The sequence below is a fragment of the Rhinolophus ferrumequinum genome, chromosome 19, assembly GCF_004115265.2.
Source record: "Rhinolophus ferrumequinum isolate MPI-CBG mRhiFer1 chromosome 19, mRhiFer1_v1.p, whole genome shotgun sequence".
NCBI lineage: Eukaryota > Metazoa > Chordata > Mammalia > Chiroptera > Rhinolophidae > Rhinolophus > Rhinolophus ferrumequinum.
Window position 1 is genome coordinate 46334509 of NC_046302.1, and position 21636 is coordinate 46356144.

General features: G+C 42.9%; 1 protein-coding gene and 1 long non-coding RNA gene across 4 annotated transcripts in view; both read right to left on the minus strand.

The window, feature by feature from the left end:
- The window catches only part of LOC117011643 (uncharacterized), a 193559-nt gene that overhangs the window by 71893 nt on the left and 100030 nt on the right, over positions 1 to 21636 (minus strand). The window lies entirely within an intron of this gene.
- Positions 1174 to 21636, minus strand: part of LOC117011645 (uncharacterized) — a 65468-nt gene continuing 45005 nt past the window's right edge. Inside the window, exons 2-3 of the long non-coding RNA XR_004421042.1 lie at positions 4759 to 5047; positions 1174 to 4092 (exon numbers count right to left, since the gene is read on the minus strand). This is a non-coding gene — a long non-coding RNA (uncharacterized LOC117011645). The remainder of the gene's footprint in view (positions 4093 to 4758; positions 5048 to 21636) is intronic.

Consider the following 21636-nt stretch of genomic DNA (forward strand, 5'->3'; position numbering starts at 1 on the left):
TGGAACAAAATCCGAGGGAGATTAGAAGTAGGGGCAAGAATTCTCTAAATGAACAGTAGGAGCACTTTAAACCCTTAAAATATCTATGCTCATTTATTTTCTCTGTCCCCTTCCCTTGCCTTCTCCTGTCTGTTCCACAAAGGAATATGTGGTGGTTGGAATGAGCAAAAGGCTACTATAAGACGAATTGTCTAATTGTAGATAAATTTCAAAATTCAAATGGGAACTGGAATTGTATGCCAAATTAACATGCTGCGTAATTAATACTTGTGCTTCTATCAATCTCTGTTTATGACTGGGTGGTGCCATAAGCTTTACCTCACAAAAGACCATTTTCCACATATCCGTTTAGGGTTGAAAAAAAATAATCTTTCGAGATTATCAGAGGAATCCAAGGTGGAGGTGATTTTCCCCCATCTTGTGCTTGAACTTGGGGAGACTTTCAACATAATGGTTGACATATAAAAGACATTCATAATAATTACTTAGGTACGACTGACAGTTTGGACAATAAGAAGCCTAGTTCCAAAGTTCCTTGGCCAGGAGTGTTTGCTGTGACTAAGGGCCATGTAGACAGCAGCCATTGACTTTGCCTAACCTTTGCACTTGTAATAAAAACGCAATAAAGTAATTGGTTAAAATAGAGACACGTCTGATAAAGAGTATTTGCTTTTTAAAGTAACTGGCTAAAATAGGAGCGTATCTGATAAATGCGTTTATGGCACAGGGGCGGAAGGCTGGGCCTTACTAATTAGCCAAGGTTTGGTTTCCTACATAGAATCCTTCTTTACCTCTTTGAAGAGAAAAGCAGCGGAATGGTGAAAATGCTCTATAGTACTAACCAGTAGCATGTGTACTCCTTAAATCATAGAGAGTTGTTTACATGCTGTAACACTTGTTCTAAAATTCCCTAGCTTCACCACACTAGAAGACACAGCCTTGTATGGGATATTTAATCACAAAGCTGTGTTTCCATCAGTGCCAAGATACTTTGAGCTTCTCTGTCATAAAACAGAAGACACTGAAATGCAGGAAAGAGACTTTCTGTTCCTCTGGCTTCTTAATTCATTGCCATCTATACCAGAGTTGAAAACCCATAAATGTCTTGATCAATCTTATTTCCCTTGAGAATTTGTTCCACCATTAGCTCCCTTTTAAAAAGTTCCAGTTTTTAATTAAAATTTTATTTCTTAACAATTAAATATATACAGGATGACATTCCGTATAATTATGAGCAGACCAGAACGCATTATACATCTCAATGGTAATAAGAACGACGAGAACAAGGGTATCATAAATACGCATGCACTGATTGCTCACCTTTTTTGTGGCCCCCCAATAGCAAGTAATGAAGCTGGAAGGCAGCCATCCTGGCTCTGGGCACTGGATGAGGTGGAGGCCCCTGGTACCCAGGCCGCTGGCACTCCAGCTGCTCCCAGCTTGGCCCTCGGGACTGATGTTAATGGAGGTACCTGAGGTTACCAGCTTCTGCTGGGATGAACTCTCTCTTCCCTAAAGGCTCCCAACCTCTGACCAATCTTGGGGGAGCTACAGATCGTGAAACAATCTTTAGGGACTTGTTGGGCAAAAGAGCTCTTTACAGAACCCAGCAAGGAGAGAGCGGAAATTCCCAAGTCCTGATGCCACCTGCCCTGGCACCCAAGCCTGGGAACATCAAATAAGGGCCGCAGACAAGATCCGGCCTCACTTTCATCATCAGCTGGTACTTGTGGGGCGTCAGCATAGATACAACCCTCTCCCGGGAAGCAGCACATCACCCAGATGAGACCCTTTAAATGCCCGGTACGTCCTAACCTGACTGACCGCATCATGTTCTGTCTTTCCCTCAGTTAGAAACAGACTTATTTTCTAAGACTTTCCTATTTACAGAGGAATCTCAATTAACCAGATCCTCCCTAATCAGAATATTTGGTTAAGTGGATAGCTCCCCCCCCACCAGCATACAAATTTTTTAATAATTACAATAGCCAGCATTTGCATAGTACCGACCACATGCCAGGCGCTTTACACTTAAGCCCCACGATAACTGTGTCAGGCGGTTCTATTATTATCCCTGTTTGACAGACGACAAGTCTGGGGCTCAGAGAAGGTCCCACAGCTAGTCTGCAAGACGGCAGACGGAACGCTGGCATCTGAGCACAGCTTAACTCCCACACGATCCTCAGGAAAGATTTCATTGTGGCCGCAAGACTGGATTTATCACAGCCCAGAGCAGACTCAGAGGCTTGGGAAGTTTTTGAAAATACCAAGTATTAAAACAAAGTGAACCGCAATGGTGCCAGTGCAGCCGTCCCAAAAGTTCATCCGTGTGCTCCAATAGTTCCCCGGTTCTCTTTAGCCCTTGCACATCACCCTTCCGGCCCTGTGATTCATCCCTCTGAGGACAAAAGTGCTCCCAGCATCCCAAGCGACTTCCAACAGACACACTCCAGTTTTCGGGCCTGGAAGATTCAGGATGCAGGTGTCAAAACACAACACCCCAGACGTAACACTTCAGCCCCCCAGCATTATTTGAGCATCACATTGGTGCCACGCTGTCCTGATGGGACTTTGCAATAATTACTTTAACAGACTCCTAAATGATTATGATTGCATTCTATTATCTCCATTATGAGGCTTTAAAGGAAGAGGTCTGACCACCACGGGGCCTTTCCATGTATCGCCAGGCCCTGAAAAAGGTAATGTAGCTATTTTATAGCCAAGGATAATAACCAGGACTGTGAGGGGCATTGGTGGCATTGTCACGTTGAAAGAGTAAAAGTCCTTCTCTCTTCCGGGACCGGCAAACACAGAAGCACACTGTGTGCCCAGCAGCACGGGGTGGTAGTGATATAATACGACGACATATTTACTGAGCACTTACCACGGTCCAGGTGCTATTCTAAGTCCTTCACCTGTATCACCTCATTTGACCCTCATGACAACTACCTAAGGTAAATTCTATCATCCCATGTTACGGACAGAGAAACCGAGGCACAAAGAGGTTAAGTAACTCCCCTACAGGTAACAGCTGATGGAGGATTCAGTCTTCGGCAGGCTGACTCCGGAGTCTAGGATGAAATTCAGGGCTTAATAAGTGAATGTTGATTCGATTAACTAAGAGACTAGCGTGCTGTGTGTGGTTAGTCACTCTTGCACTATAAGTAAATATTAAGTCCATGAAAGACAAACATTTGACCAGCTCTCTGATAAGGCTGGAATGTCCAGTTACAAAAACACGAGGCCAACCTGTTCTGGGGGAAATGAAGGGAAAGGAAAGGAATGAGTTGCTGGAAGCTGGAGGCTAGAACATAGCTCTGTGATGTCTGTTCAAAGTCTGTGCAGGTGTCCCGGACACCCGGCTGGCCTCACACTCCTGGGCAGACAAGTTGCTAGACGACCCCTGGCCTGGGGAAAGTCCACATGTTCTCTGTAAATGTCCTGTGAGGTCTGAGGATAGCTCTCCTCCCACACTCCTGGTGACATCTGAAACCAGGAAATTTGGGGACCAGAAACAGCCCTAATCTCGCCTTATGTTCTCCCCCCATAGGTCGCAGGATTCAAATGTGGCAAAGACATCCCATAAACAGTTTTGCTTCCCTAAAGGTCTCATCGGTCGATAGGCAGATTAAATGATAACAGCGTCTGGCTCAGTCGTTGGGGACTGGAAACCCAGTCATCTCTTCACAAACCCCCCTTGAGATGTCTGCAGACTGCCCAGCGCCCTCCTGAAATGCCTCTTCCTCCTCCAGGACCCCGTGGGCCAACTCCCGATGTTTCAGGCTCGGGAATGAACGAATCAAGGCTGCTCTGCTGACGAGCAGTGTTAACCACTTTCTTCTTATCTACGTATCTGACCACAGAGGGAAGGGCGGCCCGCGGGGCGCTGCCCCAGACGCAGGCTCCATTTGTTGGGTCTCCAAACTCTCTCTTCCAGTTGCCATGATTTTGTGGAAGGCTCTGTGGCACAGCTCACCACCGGCAGCTTGCTTGGGGTGCCATCCCCTTTTGACTTTGTTCCTCGGTTTCAATTGTGATCAGTCGAGCCACGCTTTTGGAGCGGGCATTTTCATTCAATGTCAATTTCCCGAGCTGTAAATTTGCATAAATGGTTAAAATCAAAAGGCAAACACATACATTGAAGACTGGCATACTCTACCCAAAGGGTTAATTCCAAGAGGGTTCCCTAAGAAAATGTCATATACAACAGCTGAAGGAGCAACAATTAGAGGGCATGTGTATCCTGGGTGACACATCCAATTCAAAGATTTTTCAATAGAGATGTCTAGGTCTCTGAACCCCAGACAGTGCACACCTCCTGTTATTTTCCTGTTATTGGCCTGTTTCCCCGTTATGCCAATTCTCTGACTTCTTGCTCCTGAGTATACAGTTAATAACTGAGGATAAAGGTACAAAGGCTACAGGTGACCTCTACATGGTTCTATCTCAACTTGGGCAAAGCAAAGAACTGAGTCAGCCAGGCTCCTGATTTTGCCCACCACAGAATTACCCCTTTGGTTGATACTATTTACTGCAGGAAATTGTCTGCACCCTGAATTGACCAGCTCCAGCATCAAGCATGAAGAGCGTGTTGGGAGCAGTTCTTGTCGGCCCTGGGTTAGGTTCGCATGTAAATTTGCAGGCCTTAGAATGAAATAGTCCTGGCTGTAAAATGTTTAACGCAACCACTCAAAACCGTGTCCCTCTGTGACTGCTTTGAGTTTGTGAGCCTTTCAACTGCCCGCCTGTTCCACTGACCTATTTATTTCTCATCTTTGGCTCCTTTTGCAGCCAGGGAACGAGGAAGGCATTTTTGTGACAGGAGCCTCGTAATCCTAAATCCTCTTTTAGGAGGTGGTAATAATCCAAATGCGATTTCATTCATGTTAATATGTTCATGGAAACAGGAGTCAGCTGGTTCGGGAGCCAGTGGCAAGCCACTAAGAAAGCACGCAGACTCTTCTTTCCTAGGCCGCCGCATTTTGGGCCGGCCTCTCTGGGATCCGCCAGGTTCTAAACGAGCCACATGAGGGCACCCAGAAGTTTCCTGGAATGCAGAAGCAGGTGGAGACACGCGCAATTAAAGCTCAGCTCCAGGCGCAGACACAAAGACAGTTTAAGTTCAAAGTGTTTCCCCGCCCAGGCAGTTGCTCAGGTGGCAGTAATGAGGACAGGGAGAAAAGTGACAGGTGCTGTGGACACCAGCTTAGCAAGAACAAGCTCAGATTTGGGGGATCTGCAGGGCAGGTGAGCATCGCTCACCCTCTTTTTGGGAAAGTGCAAGGAGCTGCTGTGTGCTCATGACGTAGAGTCAGCCGGTGACAGACCTAGATGTGGGGCTCCAGAGCAGAAAACTGGGTGTGGGTCCAGACTCCTCTTCTCTAAACCTTCTGGGATGCCCCACAACTCTACAGGTCAGTCTGGATGAACAACTTCCCTTACCCTGTGCCCAACCTCCTCAGACATCAAAGGACGTTGCCACGCCTGGGCATGAGGATCAGGTTGGGAGAGTAACCCCAAGGCCACCCCTCCTACACCCATAACCCACCCAGCCTGGGAGCTGCCTCTCAGGAATTATGCTCCTCATTTCATCTGAGCCCTGGAGAGGCCATGAAATTAACCTTTGCTCGAACTACACTCCAAAGCTGGTGGAGACCAAGAGCAAAGTTACTCTTTACCTTCCTTTAGAAGGAGGAAAAGAGTTGCACTGCTCAGACGGTCCCCACTCTTCTCACTGACAGAAGACCATGAAGAGGAAGAAGCACCAAGTTCAGAAAAGCATGAACCCTAACTTCTGCCCCCCACCCTCGCCTCCTTCTTATCTCTTTCCAACTAAGGAAACGGCCCGGTTGGCCTATGAGGAGTCCTTGGCTGGTTAATTCTGGAAAGTGAATTTCATTGAACTAGACTCAGCTTCTAGAATCCAAGCTGTTAAGAGACTTGCGAGATTTGATCCTTGGACGCCAGTCTGCTCTACTCCGTGGAATCTCCACCGACATGCTGCACGCAAACTGTCAGCTATTTCCCTTCTATGCTGGGCAGATGCATCAAATCGGATCATTATCTGCACCCTTCCTCGCTCTTCACAACTCTAAAGCTCCCTGAGGGGAGAGAAGAAGCTGGAGTTTTCATGGTTGGTAGCTAGTTCTGTGGACGGTGGCAAGTTGTCCTGTAAGAATTTGAATAGAAAGAGCCTATAAAGAAAGAAGGGACCAGAAGGGCTGATTTACAAAAGCCCTTACCAGTTTATCATTCCCCAATTCCATGACATTTGTGAAAGGAATGGCCATTTAAAGTCTTCCAAGGATGTAGGACTTGGGCATTCGGATGCCTCTTCGTAGGAACTGGATTTAGAACCAAGATCCAAAGCTGGCCATGAGCAGAAGAATCAATGCAAATTGACAGACAGCCACATGTTTTAGAGTAATTGGAAGCAAGTATCATGTAACTTCTGATTCATCAGGGACCCAGCCCACCAGCACTAAGACTTTTAAAAGAAATGTTAGACTGTTTTGCTGTTCAACGTGGAATTGGAAAGAGAAATTGGTGTCATGGTCTACGTCCTTTTACTACAAATTAGCAGGTACCCTTTGCTCAAAATATCCAAGGCTTTTGTTGTGGAGCCAAAATTGATCAAAGGTTACTGCAATCTAAAAACAAAAGAAAGAAAGGGAGAGAGAATTCTCCAGTTGCCTGGTTGCTAAGCAACCATAGTCTGTTCTGGTAACTGGGTCTGGGGGTCTTTGCTTTCATTTGCTGCTGACTTTCACTCCATATATAATATATACCAGCATGTTTATTCTCCTGTAAATGCCCAGCAAATAAAAAGCGATAAAGCCCTTTCACTGAAATTATTCGTGTGCTAAAAGCTTTTATCCACCTCACTGGTGTGATTGACAATATCATACCAGCAAGCTTCCCAAATTAGTTCTTGCTCTGCTATTGTACTCCTGGGCTTTCTTTCTTTAATAAAAGAAAGAGAGCTACAGTTTTATTTAAGCTTTCTATAGTCTGGCATTACAGCTCCTCAGTACCAATGATTAAGATGTCATGTCTATTCCTGGCACGTTTTTCCTTCTAGTTGATGTCAAGTTTCACATGATTTTTTTCCCCCTTAAAAACTTTGGTTTGTCTTTAGAACTAACCTGCGAGAGAGATATGAATGAGCTATTTGTCCATTCTGAGAGCCTTTGAGGAAATCCAAATGGTGTAGGATACCCTTAGGACTGTCTTCAAAGTGTGTACCAAGGATCACTTACATCAAAATCACAACTCAGGGGCTGGGCCTGGGAATCTGCATTTTACCCAGCACCATTTCCCTTTTCCCACCAGGTCACTTTGATGCACTAAAGTTTGAGCACAACTGCCTGAAAGGACTTGAATATTTTCATTTGCACAAATTAATCTATCAATCATGAGCAAACCTGCATTTTCAAATCAGAGATGGGCGGTGTCTATTTGGGCGAGGGCTTCAGGCCCCTCAGAAACGACCGGTTCCTATAGTTAGGCTGTGGGCACTGGCAGGCAGGCTGGTCACTGCATGGCCAGGAAAAGAAGGCCGCCCACGAGACAGAAGTTAAAGGCAAAGATGGCCACATACGCAGGGCTGGCCAGGTCCACAAGCACAGAAGGGGGAATCTTGCTGGTCAACCTCACCTCCACTTTTCTTTTAATTAAAGATTTTACCTTGGCACTAAAGATTAGTACCCGAAGTGTGTGTAGCAGGTACAAATTTCATCAGTCACAAACTCAAGAGTTTTTCCTGTAACAGGATTTCATTTATTTATCAATATCTCATTTCTACTTGATGGCCAGAAACTCAATCTTATTAATCTCAGGAAAACTGTCAAATTCAGTGGTGACAACTATTTTGGGTTTAAATCTCCATCCCATTCAGGGTTTCCTGCCTTCCCTGGGCCTTCCTGCATTTGATCCCAAATTCCAGGGTGGGAGGGAACAGGGCTTGTGCAATGTTGCTGCTGCCCTGTGTGGAGAGGAATGACTCCTTCTTGGCTGTGATCTAGCTCCGTCCTCTGCTGCTGTGCACCCAAGTCAGGGGTAGACTGCTCATCCTCCCTGGTTCTGGCCTCTAGAAGGCCCCTTGCAGGCTGTCCAGCTCTCATCCTCCCAAGGGAAACCCAGAGACTGCTCTGGGACTCTCCTGCCTGCATGTACCTCATTCCACCATCAGTTCCAGCCTACCATTCCACCCTGAAGGTTTGGAGGATTTGCTACGATCCTTAGGCTTCATCCTAAGAGGAAGTCACACGAGATTTCCAAATGTAAAACGGGGTTCCAAAAAGAGGGAAGGGTCCTTTCCCTACTCTGAACCTAACACCCTGCCTTCTTTCTCATCACTGTCCTCTCCCCTCCTCCAACCTAGAAGTTTCTGTCTGGGTGAAGATAGGGGAGATACAAGGTCCATATCAGAACTTGAGCCCCTAAAACTTTAAATCTAAAGGAGAATGGGAATGGGGGAGTGAGTGAAGAGAAACTGAAAGAATTGCAGGAATAACAACAACCCACAGAAGATAATACTTCACATCTCGTCACATCTATGCTGAGTCCCCAGCACTACATTTATGGTGCAAAATAATATATAATATACACACAGAGTGAATGAAAAAACTTTTAAGTTTACTATGACTTTCGGTTAAAACAGAGCCTCTTGGTTAAATAGCCAGTAAAGTGCCTCTGCCCTCTGCAGTAGACTTCAGTCTTTCTTATCTTGCTATCAAATGATAGCAGTCATCAAGACTTTGAAAATAGTCTCCTAACTGATTGTACTAGTCACGACCACCATGATTACATGGGACAAGCTCTACCTCCAAGCCACTTCAGCTAAAAAGGGTCTTACTGAGTTGCATCGTGGAGACTTACCAAGGTTTTGGGCACAACTGCATCCAGCACTACAAACGATGTTTTGGGGCTCGGTGTCTCCATCTCTCGGTTCTGAGTACTGCTGCCTGACTTCAGTCTGCCTGCTGCGCTATGCAAGACTGTCCTTCCCCAACTTTAACATATCTTCCACCCTGTCAAGTACTCTGGTTATTTGCATGTCTGTTTTTTCCAGTGGATTGCAATCACCAGCTCAGTGCTGGTGTCCACTAAGTAGTAGTTTAATGAAACAGCAAAGCCTAAGCAGAAAAGTATTTCAGTGCCATCTGCCCTTCAGTCTGCCCTCACTTTGGCCGTTTGCTGGTGATAAGGCAGGTCATTGTGTGATGCATATATACATAATTATAATACACCTCTGCACATCTCTGGTTAAATCGATGCAGAAGCCGTCATCAGACTCCCTACTCCTAAACATGTTGTCCCATGTTTGGTGGAAAACTATGTCATTAAATGTGGAATGGGGTTTCTCTTGTTATCCCAGAATTCCAGCTACAGTCCAAGGCTGAAGACAACATTCTTAGCTCAGAAAACCCGGAGAAGTTAGGGTCCTTCTTCCAAGGCTGACTGAGAGGTGCCATTTTAAAGCCAGCTCTACCACCCCCAATCACTAGAAAAGGGGCCATTGCACTTTAAGAGATTGTCAGCATTTGGGCAAGAGCGTCCTTTCTAAGCTACTCATCAGGGAAGGAAAATGGAGTGCTGCCTGAAACCTCTTTGTAAAAATTGGGGTGTCTGTAGGAAGAAGAGAATGTCTTCAGGTCTAAAATACAATCTCTGAAAAACCTCATGAAAATAAGGTCCTCATGTCTTCCCAGACAATCCGCGTGGTCTCCCCTCTCCTCTGCTTTCCAGGCTGTTCATGAAGCTGAGTGCATCTGAACCTGATTTGGCCTTCCTCAGGACTCTGTGAGGCCAAACTGGGAATTCTGGTCTTCTGAGCCAACACTCGCATAGAACTTTACACTTTTTAAAGGCTTCCATGAATAGTTGCATATTTAATTCTCACAGGAAAAGTAACTTAGCTTAGACTAAATTTGAGATAGAACCAAGTAGAACCCAGTCATCCTGTCTCCTGGACCAGCTTGCTAGTACTCCTTCCATTAGAACACGGAACTCGGACTCTGTGCCCATGCAGCCAGCATGGACAGGTAACCGGTACACAGGCTTCTAGATGACTAGTTGGTGCAGAACTGTCATTTTCCTATTACTATTGCTCCTTCTACCAAATCTGGAGAATTTTTGTAAAAAAATGAAATTTCCATAGGCAGCATCCGCAGCCTATCCAATCACAACCGACATCTAAAACACGTCTACTTTGTTCCAGGCTCTGAGCTGAGCCCGTCACATCCATGGCCTCTAATCTTCTTCAACGCTGAGAAATAGATATCATGATCCGTCCTTCACGAGCAAAGAAACCGAGGCCCAGAGACGTTTAGCAATATGCTACGTGCTCCCACCTGGAACCAAGATTGCTCTATTTCAAAGTCAACATCCCCACCCAACACTAGACATGCTGTGAGTATAGGCAGATATACTTGTCAGGAGGTCTAAAATTTCTCCCTGTCGGCCACTCCTTTGGGTTGCATTGTTACCTGCAGGAGGCCACCGTTCACATAAAAACCAGTTTACCTGCAAGTAGCATAACATAGACAAGCAGGGGTGAGGAAGACCTTAAGGGGATGGGACATTAGACACATGCACTGTGATGGCAGGAAGAAGGTTGACAGAAGGGGTGGGGGTTGGGGGTTTTGACAGGTCTGAATACATTTCCACAATGAGACATGGACCCCAGAGTTAAGGAGAAACTATTTGAAATCAGGACATAGTTGGGGATAGCCTGGGAAGGAACAGATGCCAGAAACTTCCACGGGTTCAGGTTTGCCCTTGGCCAGCCTTCTTTCCCACCATCATCCTTTGGACAAATTCGATGGCAGCAATATTCCTCTTCTACTTCTAACAGGCTCTCAGGGCCAGGAGCTCAGAAGGAAAAGCAATCTTCCTCCTGACTGCGTCACCATGAGCAGCATCCCCGAAGAAAGCCTTGGATGCTTTGTAGGCATCAAGTGGTTTAAATAGTCGTTGCGTTCATACATCGCCCTCTTCCAACATACAGCATTAATTATTTTTCCTTTTCTTCCATTGAGCAAGCTTTCAACCAGAGAGAATCCTAATTAATTTGAGGCAAGAATAATTTTTCCTACATCTTGCTGCTTCCAGTCTGTGATTAAAAGGAGTAATTTCAAAGTATACAGCTTCAAAACTCACATGTAATATTGAGTGGTTCGGCTAAATAGCTTTTAGACATGCTATTCATTGTTATTTTGATGAGAGCTGGTGATGGTGTTAATTTCTGATGGAATATTACAGAATGCCATGTTCTCTCTCTGACTCATAGATGTCTTTGTGCAAAGGGAAGCATTCTGGCACCTTGTTTAGTTAGATTTTGTTATGTTTGCCGTGATATTGCTCATGGCCTTCCCTCTTCTATGGTCTCCCTCACAGCTTGCCTTGGGATATATTGTTTCACATACATCTTTTCAACTGAATTGTACCTTCTTCAGAGAGCGGCCAAGCTTTTCCCTAACATCACTGGGTGTATTATCTTCGTGAAAAATACCAACTCAATTCTGCCACCTTGAATTAGAAAAGAGGTCATTTCATTTTATAAAGAATCATGTATGTTTCATGGCCTTGATGGGGGACTGGCACCAGAAATGGAGAGCCATTCTGACCCCAAGGGGGTATGCAAGATCTGTCTATGATTCAAATCTGGGTATCACTGGCAATTAGAGGGTTATGAAAACTAAGGGTATGGATGAAATTGCTTATGGAGGGAACATACGTGAGACAGGAATGAGAAGCTGGGGTAGTTCTTGAACAATACCATTTAATGGCTAGTAGAGGAGAATGAGCCCCCAAAGGGGCAAGAAGAATGCCTGTGACAAAGAGAAAGAATACAGTAGCCTTATAGCATCCGGGGGAGAGTGATCCAATGCAAGTCAAGTCTGTTCAATGCTGCTGAGGAGCTAAGAGAAGGAAAGACGTCTGTTACAATTAGCTACATGGAGACCTTCGTGAGAAATAGTTCTCAATAAAAAAGTAACATCCAAAGCTATTGCTTTGACATCAACATACCATCCAGCTACCGTGGTTGGCTAACCAATCGCATAATGATGTTCGAAACCCCTCTCCTAGGAAGCACAGAGGCCTCCTTCCGTGGGGAATGGCAGCCCCAATCCCATGATGCAAGGATTCCCAGTGTTTATATGGCCTTTGCCCTATGAAATCTCAGAGGCTTCAAACCATGTGCCTTTTGTCTCTGACAAAATGACCCTGCAGTACTCCTGTGTATTTTTAAACAGTAATTTATACCATCTATTTCAGGTCAGACAGACAGGCCTGGGGGGATTGTGACTTGCCATTGACAATGGCAAAATTGGGCCTGGACCCCACATCCCTGAAGAACAGCCAGGGTCTTCCCACCAAACAAATAGGCTGCTTCATTATGCCCTTACATGGTGACATTTGACTCATCTTGACTCACAGAGAATTTTAGCTTGAAAACCTCGCTGGGTTACTTGGCCACACCACTGCTGCATCCACCATTTCACAGGTGAGAAAAACTGAGATCCAGGACGGGTAATAGACTTAGCCAAGTGCACCCAGCTAGATCTAAAACCAAGTCCTCCCATTCTCAGACGGCATGCTTGCATTTGAACCAAGTGTCAACACATGTAAACAGACAGGTCGAGGTACTTCACAGTGGTTCAGCAGAAGGAGTAAAGATCTTGTCTTAAAAGCCTGACCACCTCCCTTCAAACGTCCCCCCACCAAGGACTTGACATTGTCTGACTTATTCCCTCTGGGAAGAGCCCTAGGTTTCCTGAGCTATAAATGTTGAATCCCATGAGGTTTCCTCTCAGCGCTGATATACAAATAATGTTTGACCTGAAAGAAAAGCCATTAGCTTTCAGGCCCATCAGAGTGAGGAGACTTTTCTTGCCTCCAACTTAATGAACAAACAGGGTCTTCCAAAAAAGAAATCTTCACAAGTAGAAACTATTGAGGCACGAGTGGTTACTTCTCATCACCATGGAAACCCCCCAAATCACATCTCTTGCTGCCACAGGGGAAAGACTGCCTCACCTTACCCCATTTTTTTCTTACCCCATTTTCTCCAAAGACGACATGGTCTTTGAGGCCAGCAGCTTTTATTAGCCACCCATCAGGCCAGGTCCGTGCCCTCCACATTGGCCCCAACTTGTGCCTTCATCACCTTCCACACTGCCCCTGAGACCCATTTTTCACTAATGTAGAAGATTTCAGTAGATTAATTTTACTTCTAAACACAACTTCTCAATGGCCTAAAGCCCTCTGTTTCCTGTCGTGGTCCCAGTGGTCTCCATCTCAAAGTCTTGAAATTCATTCTTGGTGGTTAGACAGAGTAATGTTACTAGTGCCCTTCTAAGACCTTTGCCCTACCCCACATACACACACACTTTGCTGCCTATTCTCCCTTAAACTTTGGCAACCTGATTGTCACCATCACATTAACTGAAACTGTATTCTTTATGGCCAATTCTCTAGTGCTTTGTCTAGCCACCCTGCTGTCCTTTCTTTATAGTATGTGACACATTTGACAACTCCCTCCCCCCCACCGCGACACCCACCCCCACACACACTTCTTGAAATTCTCTCTTCCTGCCTTCTGTGGCTTTCCCTGCAACCTCTCTACCACCTCTCTCTTCTACAGTCTGATGGCTTCTAGACCCTTCCTCTTGGATGTTCTCAACCTTGACATCTAAAACCAAGCTCGTAGTCTTCCTTTCAAACATACTTTCCTGTGTCTTGAATGTCATCACCATCTCCCAGCCTGGAAGGCTGGGCACCAAGAAGTCATCTTTGATTCCTCTCATGCATTCACTTAGACCCCAAACACTATTGATTCTTCCTTCAAAATGTATCCCAGACTTATGCCATACTCTTCGTTACCACTCTAGTATCTCCTTTCTAACCCATCTTGTCCATCACAGATGGATCCTTAAAATACCCACCAAGTCTTACCAAGAGTGACTCCCATCTCCCATATGAAACTGAAGTCCTTGTTCTAAATTTAAAATCCCTAAACACGATGGCCGTGTCCTGCTTAATCATCTTGAGTTCACATTACTCTACAGCATGAATTATTTGCGGTAGTCAAATAATTTCTTGTTATATTTCTACCTTCAAGCAAATGAATATGATTTGCTTGCTCCCACTGCCAACAGGTAGATGGTGCTATTCTCTGCCTGGGAAACATCCTCCACTCCACTTTGCTTCACTTCTTCCCTCACACACCTGGTGACACCTGGTCACCTTGAACTCTAATTCTTCTTGCTCTCACTACTAATACATCTTATATTAGTACACAGTGCTAATTATTTTATGATGGGTGTAAACTATTCAACTGTTCAACATATGCTAAATATTTATTCTGACAAAGTCACTAAGATAGAGAATACGAAAGGTGGGAAGGGGATACAATGATTGTTTTTAATGGTCTATGCTGCTGACAGGCTTGGGGATAGGGAGAAGGGTTTTAGTCTTCTCATAATCTCCTTCAGCCACTCCCTCTATTCTTTAACATGGATAATTGATGTTTTCTCAATTTTAGGTAAAAATGTACAGAGCCTACAGAGGTACAGCATTTTCTTACATCCAGATGGAAATTCTGGAACCTCCCTTATCTATTATCTATTTTTTAAAAATGATTATCATGTAGTGTACTCACTGACCACAGTGCAATATAGTTAGATATGAACAACAAAAAGAAAACTATAAAAAATATCCAAACTTGGTTAAAATAAAATGGGAGATAGGCTTGAAAATCCTCCAAGCAGACATAGACATTTAAGGCATATAAGCAAAATTAAAACTAGCTTATTTCATTATCATAAGCAAAACTTAACTTAGGTTATTTCTTGTAAATTCCTCTAATCATAATAGATACGTCAGTCACCTTCCCAAAAATGACATAAGAAAATAATTTTTAAAGAATCCCTTGCCACCCAGAAACCGGGATTGTAATAACCAATCACTGTAAAGGTTAAACAACTTCCTCATTGTCACTTTATAAGACATTCCATAAAGAAACTTAGGTCATCTTCCTAAAATGGTATGATACACTAACTTCTAACCGATTCCCTGGTTCATTTTATAAGCCACCCTGTAATGCCATGTCCCTGAGTTTCATATCAGTTTTGAATTTGTAAGTTCCCTCATGAATTGTTCTTTTTTTCACAATAAAGTCTTACTAAAGACTATTTTTATTGGTCTGGTGGTTTTAATTTTGCTATTTCTGGATTTTTGACAGTTTCTGGTGGCACTGGTGGGATAAAAAAAAAAAAGACTCCCAATAGAAGATATTTGCCATTGATACTTCCAATAAAGAGTTAATGTCAATAATTTATAAAGAATTCATACAACTCAACACCAAAATCAAAACAAAACAAAAATCCAACTAAAAAATGGGCAGAGGACCTGAATAGACATTTCTCCAAAGAAGATATACAGATGGTTAATAGACATGTGAAAAGATGCTCAATGTCACTAATCATCAGAGAAATGCTAATAAAAACTATAATAAGATATCGCCTCACACAGTCAGAATGGCCATCATCAATAAATCAAAAAACAACAAGTGTTGGTGAGGACATGGAGAAGAAGGAACCCCTGTGCATTGTTGGTGGGGTTGTAAATTGGTGCAACCACTATGGAAAACAGTTTGGAGGTTTCTCAAAATATTTAAAACAGAATTACCTTATGATCCAGTTCATACCAATTCCACTCATGGGCATTTAGCTGAAGAAAATGAAAACGCTAATTTGAAAAGATATATCCATCCCTATGTTCATTGCAGTATTATTTACCATAGCCAAGATAAAGAAGCAACCTAAGTGTCCATCAATAGATGATGGGATAAAGAAGGTGTGGTACATAGTATATACAATGGACTATTACCTGGCTATAAAAATGATGAAATCTTAACATTTGTGACAACATGGATGGACCTAGAGGGTATTATGCTAAGTGAAATAAGTCAGACAGAGAAAGACAAATACCATATGATCTCACTTATATGTGGAATCTAAAGAACAAAATAAAGTTTTTAAAAAAGAAAAGAAACAGACTCATCAATACAGAGAACAAGCTGATGGTTGCCAGAGAGGAGAGGAGTTGAGAGGCTGGGTGAAAAAGGTGAAGGGTTTAAGAAGTACAAATTGGTAGCTACAAAACAGTCACAGGGATGTAAAGTACAGCATAGGGAATATTATCAATAATATTGTAATAACTACATATAGTGTCAAGTGGGTACTAATTGGAGTGATCAGTTCATAAATTACATAAATGTTTAACTACTAAGTTGTACACCTGAAACTAATATAAAATAACACTGAATGTCAACTGTAACTGAAAAAATTAAAACAAAACAAAAGACTCCCAGTGACTCTGAGGCCCGTGAGCAACCAGGTAGTGTGACCACAGAGCCCCGGGGCTCACTGCTTTCCCGCCAACCATGGAATCCATGGCAAGGTCTCCTTTGGATTCCAGCTCTGCTCCCTTAGCATTTGGAACACTCCCTTTTCATCGCACATACCTGAATTTTGGTTATTAAAGCTTCTTGGTAAGTCACCCTATTTTGTTCAAAAGAGGAGAAACTATGTGGTTCCCTGTGTTCTGGAGCAGCTGTTGAAAAACGGGGCTCTTCAAAGTTAAGACATCTTGGAAATTCTAGGCAAAAATGTGTTCCACCTGGTCTAAAACTCTTCCTCCACCTCCCTCGAAAACTCCAGCTTCCTATATATATACCAACCATGGGCCAGGATTTGTGCCTTTTTGGAAAATGGGTGAATTTTTGGATAATTTGGAATTGTCATGGCCACTTAGGGGAATCTTTAACTTGGATAAGATAGTCCACCTTAAGAGGGACCCCTGAAAAGTGAGTGTCCCCGACCTCTGGGGGACAATGGAATACATTCTTTGATGGGAGTGTAGAAGCTTCTAAAAGACAAAATGACTCCAAAAATAACTTCTCTAAAGGAATCCTTACAGCCCACAAAAAAATAATTCTGCAGTAAAAACTTTGGCCATCTGAGCAGTTAAACTTAACTTAGACCACTTACCAGAAACACAGGTTGGATCAAGCTATTCTTTTGAGTGTGTATTGCTATACCTGAGACATGGCAAAACATTTTAAATGAGAGCTACAAGATCTCTTTTTGTGTCTGTTTGTACATTTATGTATATATATGTATGTATGTATAGTACATATATGTGATATTTTAAAAAGAGCTCTACGTAATTGGCTGAAAGAAAAATAAGGGCTTATATAAATTAAGTATTTCTAAAACTCTCAGGAATATAGAAACTAAGCTAAATGTTTTTCACATTTACATGATCTAGGATAATCTTTGATAAAGGAAAGCTACTTTAAGTTTTTTGGCTCAATGAAAGCAGGCATGTCTATAGAGTTGTCAACATTAAATGAAATGCAAACATGCAACTTTTTCTATCTAGGTTTACTGATCAAATAAACTCACGCTATCTCTATGTTACAAAATTTTTCAACAAGAAAAATAACTTGAGATGATGGTTAGCTGTTTAATGTCTAATCCAAGCATAATTGCTAAAAATAAGTAATTTAAATGGCTGTAAATGAGATAAAAGTTAAACTAAATAATGGTCATTCATTGAATATGTAGATCATTTCCAAAAATATACTGAAATATTAATTGCTAAGCATAAGTTTATCTACGTTTGGTTTCCTAATTTTTATACAGAGACAGAAGCTATTTGGGTCTATTTAATAGACATGTCTTTTGCCGCATTAAAAATTGTACCGTGAAAAACGTGTCTCTACTAAAAGTATAGTTTTTCATAATTATGTATTGTAAAATGTGCTAATCTACTATGGGATGCTAATATCTGACAGACAGTTCTCAGTTGCCTGCTTCCTTGTTTTCACTGGAAAGTCAAAGTTACTAATAATTAAAATTTATAATCAATAAGTAAAAATAAAACTAGAAATAAGAGTGAAGGGAAACAATTTTGTACACAAAGTATGAGAAGAAAATGAGATGTGTTTTTATATGAAGATTATGCAAGGAATATAGGATGTGGTTTTGTTAAGGAAAAATTAGCGATTCTTTTCCTAAATAAAATGATTGGTTGTTCTAGAATAAGGAAGAGAAAAAAGAATAAGACAAAATCTAAATGAATATAGTAAATTACAGAATGTTCATGGGGGAAATATATGTTGTGAGGTCCATTCTGGCTAAAACTGAATAGATTTATTTATAAGGGTTTTCTAAATAAGGTCAATAACATACTGATACAAAACTGGATTTATTTTGATGATTTTCTCACTCTCTTTCTCTGCGCAGCTAAATTTACCAAAATTAAATACACAGATGATGCAAGTCTCTATGTCAGGAACGATGGAAGGTACTGAGACATACGGAGGACAATATCCTGACCTCACAAAGATCTTAGCTTTATAAGAGATAGTTAACTGAGCACCAGAGATTCAGACTTGCCCTTTCATTGAAGAGAGTTGTCTCCAGTGCAGCTGCCCAGCCAGGGACTAGTTCCCAGCCTCCGGGCATCTAGGTGGAGCCATGTGACTGTGTTCTCCAATGACACGTGAGCAGAAGTAACATGAGTCACTTGAGAGTCAAGATGGTTAAGAAGCATATTTTCTGGCTGGATGTATACGACTCCAAGGACATAGGGGACGACAGAGCCATAAGATAGAAGGAACCTGGGTCCCTGAATTCCTACGTGGAGGTCTTCATCAGTCAAGTAATTGATAAATATACTTCTATTGGGCTAAGCCTCTAAAACTTGAGCGTTTATTCATCATGGCCACCAGCATTCTCCTAACTGACACAACAGTGCAGCAAAGAACATCAACTATGCAAACTGTCATCACCCAGTATAGTAAGAGCTATATAAACAATGTGCTATGAGCGTACCACAGGCGGAATGACGAGAGAGACAACTTCTACCTGGGAATTCAGAGAATATATATCACAGAGAGTGGGCATAAAAGGATTAGTCCCTCTGATCTCACAAACAACCTCATCATCACCATCTAACATATTAAAACTGTGAGATTCAGTGCAGTTCAATGACCTGGACGAAGCCACCCTACTGGTCATTCGCAGAGCCAGGACCTGATACAGCTCCAGTTCTCTTCCCCTGGCAGGACACTGTCTCAAATATATATGTATATATTTTTGAGAAGCACAAACCCATAATCTGGACAACTGACTGGGACTTTCCAGGATAGGGCTTAACCAAAAACTACTCCCCCTGTTCCTCTCCACATGACAGCTAGTGCCCCACTCCAGAAGCGATCCCAGTCAGGGATTCATTAATGAGCCAACTCCTTTCTTTCCTGGGTGGCAGGGGAAGCTAATCAGAACATGTGACTTCAAGCGCTACGAAGGGTCCTGTCCATGGGTGAGGTGCTCCCTGCGGCAATGCGTCTCTGCCCACCACAGGTGCTGACCGGCCCTCTCACCATCTGAGAGCGAGCTGGCAGCATGGGAGGCAAAAAGCAGAGGAGAGAAGGGAGTGTGGCAGGGAGGAGAGGGTGTAGATAATAACAGTTTCTATTTTTTACTTTGAAAGAGATTTCTTTTTTGACACATTAAGAAGAATTTTAATACATCTGCGACACCAAAAAGCCAGTTTCCCCAAATGCAGCTCTTCCCTGCTCCAGCATTCTTCCTGGCAAGATAAAATGGCCCACACTTGGCCTTGCTTTTTCTTTTCACTGAGCATCTGAAAACCAGATTTTTTTCTTATTTTTTCTATTGAAACAACCAGCCTTTGAATTGGGGGCTAAGAACTGCAGGACGAATACGTATGCCTCCCCACACACACAGGACAACACACAGCTCTCCAGAACACACTGCTTTTGCCCACTTAAATTATGCTGAAAACAAATTCACCTGCTTTATACTCGTGCGAATGTATGATTTCAGACATTTTGCAACCTTGCGCCAGACAAAAACTGGATCTAAACCCACAAGGCTGTTAAAACAGCAGCAGAATGCAACCAGAGCAGACTGAATTAAGATAAACATCTTTAAAATACATTAACCGTTTGAGTTCTTTCTTCCCATCACACCTCTGCCCAGTTTGTATCCACATACACAAACCAGTTTGCCTGAATAATCTTAAAACTAGCTGGAACGCTGATGGGGGTGGTGGGTAACTGGTGTGACCTTTCTAGCCATAGGTGTTAAACACCTTTAAAATCTTACATTCCCTTTGACCTCGTAATTCCACTTCTATGAATTTATCCTAAGGAAATAATCACACAGGCGTGCAAAGGTTTATATACAAGAACGTCCGTCCAAGAATTTATAACAGCAAAAACAAAACAAACAGAAAAACACTTAAATGCCCAACAATAGATAACGCTAGTTTTCTGAAATATGGTACACTTCCATAAAATGGAATAATATGAAGTCATTTAAAATGATAGTTTTATATGTAAGACAGAAAAATGGTAAGTAAAAACCAACTTATACAATAGCACATGTAGAGTGTATGTTTTGGCATTGGAAAGTCTGAAAAGATGGACAGCAAATATTCAGAGTGAGTTATCCTTGAGTCACAGAAATTCATGTGATGTTAATTTTTTGTTTGCGTATCCATATTGTCTCATTGTTTTTCATTAAACAAATATTACTTATACTACAGAAAGTAATGAAAAATAGAATACACAAAGTATAGTGACTCTAAGACATTTTTGATCCCTGCGATAGCAAGTCCCTGGTGGGGCTGAACATATCACGAACCTATCAGTGCCTGCGGCATTAGAGCAGAAACACTCAGCTCAAGGTACGCTGCTGACTAACGTTCAAGACCCCTAGTCCTGGGTCTGGGCTTCGCTCCGCCCTTGTCGTGACACTTCTATGAGACTTTATAACGTAAACATATATTTTAAAACACAGGTACAGTCATTAGAAGATACCGCTATTCCCCTCTTTCCTAGATAGGTAAAGAAACAGGAACCTTAGAAAGAGGGGTTTACGGTGGGGCTGGTTAGCTCAGTTGGTTAGAGCGCGGTGCTGATAACACCAAGGTTGCCGGATTGATCCCCGCAAGGGCCACTGTGAGCTGTGCCCTCTCTAAAAAAAAAAAAAGAAAAAAAAAAAAGAGGGGTTTTGTGTGTGTGTGTGTGTGTGTGTGTGTGTGTGTGTGTGTGTTCAAGCAGGAAGAGCAGAGAGAACAAAGAATAACCTTCAGTGGACAGGTCATTTGATGGATGCCCTGCTCATTTAAGAAAGGCCCCGAGCGCCTTGGATCCTGGGAAGTCAGCCAGGAACCGGTGAACAAGGAGGGCTCTGCAGCCCAGAGGCTCAGACAGGGGCTCCCCTCAGCAAAGACTGGGTCGGTGGAGTTAAAGAAAGTCTGCAAGATTCATCTGTTTAATCAGCGAGCTCCCAGGTGATGCTAGCAGTTTGATATGGATCATTCCAGCTTCTCTCCAATCGATCAAGAAGTATTGATTGAGTGCCTACTGTTTGCAGGGCTTGACGCTAGGCATTTTGGGAGATGCAGAATGAGTATAGAACAAGGTCTCTGTCCTCTTCAATTAGCACTACAAGCCCATGTGTAGCAAAGTGGGAACAGAAATGCAGAGGAGAGAGAACAGTGAGATCAGTGAGGCCAGGAGGACTT